Raw genomic sequence first — 2,489 nt, 5'->3', positions numbered from 1 at the left:
CTGGTTCTATTCGGGACAGGTGATCTGCTACCTGATTCTCTGTCCCTTTTCTGTCTCTTATTTCTATATCAAACTCTTGCAGAAGCAACACCCATCTTATAAGTCTGGGTTTTGAATCCTGCTTTGTGAGTAGATATTTAAGAGCAGCATGATCAGTGTACACAATCACTTTTGATCCTACTAAATAGGATCTGAATTTGTCAATGGCGTAAACCACTGCAAGTAGCTCTTTTTCTGTGGTTGTGTAATTCTTCTGTGCGTCATTTAGAACACGGCTGGCATAGTAAATGATGTGCAGAAGCTTGTCATGCCTTTGTCCCAACACTGCACCAATGGCATGGTCACTGGCATCACACATTAGTTCAAATGGCAATGTCCAATTTGGTGCAGAGATGATTGGTGCTGTGACTGATGCAATTGCATATTTGTTATATTAGCTAGTTAGTTTAGTTGGTTTTAGCTTAATTTCACTCAATTTCTCTAAATAAACAAGTCCTTTTATGAGTTTTGTCTTCATGCATAAGAATACCAAGGAACATGTTGATTCTAGCCAAATTCATGCAAATGATTTAAGGAATACATACATGAATGAGTATGAATGAATCTCATGAAATTTATTGCATGAATTGGTAAGACTTTGAAGCTATTTCCCTTGTTGATGATAGGTGATGAAACAAGAAAGCATGGAAGCAAGAATGATGCAAGCTGGGCAAGAAGAAGTTGGCGTTGCCAACTTGGAGATAGTGGGCGTTGTTCATGGCAACGCCAGGCAACCTTGGAAGAGAAGTTGGCGTTGCCAACTTGGAGAAGGGCTGCGTTATTGGAGGCAACGCCAGGCAACCTTGGAAGAGAAGTGGCGTTGCCAACTTGGAGGAAGGAGTGAGTTGTTATGGGCAACGCACACAAGCAAGGAACTTGGGCCATGAAGGAGTTTCGAGGGCGTTGCCAACGCCAAGAACTATGGGCGTTGTTCAAGGCAACGCTAAGCTAGAGGAACTTGGGCCATGGAGGAGCTTGAGCACGTTGCCAACGTGCTACTTCACTGGCGTGTTCCTAGGCAACGCCAAGCAACAAGAATGGAGCCTTGAGGAAGGCTCGAGCACGTTGCCAACGTGCTGAAGAGAAGGAGTGTTCATCAACAACGCCAGGAATGGTTGCTTGGCTAGGCACCAAGTCTTGGGTGCCAACCAAGTTGCTAACGCCAATCAAGGCACCATTCACGTTGCTAACGCCAGGGAGGAGTGCCAATTAAGTTGCCAACGCCAAGCCTTGGTACCAACCACGTTGCCAACGCCAATCTTGGGCACCAACCACGTTGCCAACGCCAATCTTGGGTGCCAACCACGTTGCCAACGCCAGGAAGCATGGGCGTGTTCATCAACAACTCCAACAAACCTGGCAGCCTGACCTTGCCCTCTTCCATGGAGTATATCTTGAGTTGTAGACCTTCAAATGATGCACTCTCAATGGCATTGAAAAGTAGACATCCAGAGCTTTCCAACCATATATCATAGTATGGGGTTGACATTCGTTTAAAGCTTCAAAAGCGGGCTTCATTTAGAGCTTCAGAATCTGAAGGCGTTGGCAACTTGGAAATACAAAGGCGTTTTTGCCAAAAACGCCTGCGATTTTAGCAGCCTGACCATGTCCCCTTCAATGGAGCATAACTTGAGCTACAGAGATCCAAATTGAGTGATTCCAGTTGCGTTGGAAAGCTGACATTTAGAGCTTTCCAACCATATATAATAGTCTATAGTGAAGCATGAAATGGAAGCTTGAATCAGAGTCATCTTTAGGTCCCAAAAACAAGAAAATGAGGTTGAAATTTGAGGAGGCTAGAGATGAGCCTTGGAAGGAGCACGGGCACGTTGCCAACGTGCTAGCAAGGAGGCGTGCTTGGTGACAACGCCAGCCTCATGTCTCAGCCTTGGGAGGCTTGGCACGTTGCCAACTTGGGAGGAAAGGGGCGTTTTCAGCAACAACTTGGCAGCTTGACCTTACCTTCTTTGAGGAAGCATAACTTGAGCTAGGAAAGTCCAAATGAGGTGATTCCAGTGGCATTGGAAAATAGACATCAAGAGCTTTCCAATGATATATAGTAGTCCATATTGAAGCAGAAGGTTGACATTCAAATTCTGGGCTACATTTAGCATGAAAGTAGAGCCAAGAAGAGGAGAAGCAAGTTGTTAGCAACAACTTGGGCTAGCAACGCCCAAGTCTCAAACTTCACTTCCAGGAAATTGTGCTACACGTTGCCAACGTGCATTAAGGCCAGCGTTATTGACAAAAACGCCAAGCCAATGGGCCGGAGGCATGATGAATGAACTCTCCCTTTCCAAGTCTAGCAACACTTCTTCCAATTGAGCCAAGAATTCAACAAAGAGGAGCCCATATTTCCAACCCAATTCAAGATCTTTGAAAGAGTTTTGGGACTAGTATAAATAGATTTTGAGTTTGTACTTTGAGGAGGACTTTTGACACTTAGAATT

The sequence above is a fragment of the Arachis stenosperma genome, unplaced genomic scaffold (genome assembly GCF_014773155.1).
Source record: "Arachis stenosperma cultivar V10309 unplaced genomic scaffold, arast.V10309.gnm1.PFL2 arast.V10309.gnm1.Scaffold_100025, whole genome shotgun sequence".
Taxonomy (NCBI): Eukaryota; Viridiplantae; Streptophyta; class Magnoliopsida; order Fabales; family Fabaceae; genus Arachis; species Arachis stenosperma.
Note: the sequence above shows the minus strand (reverse complement) of the source record.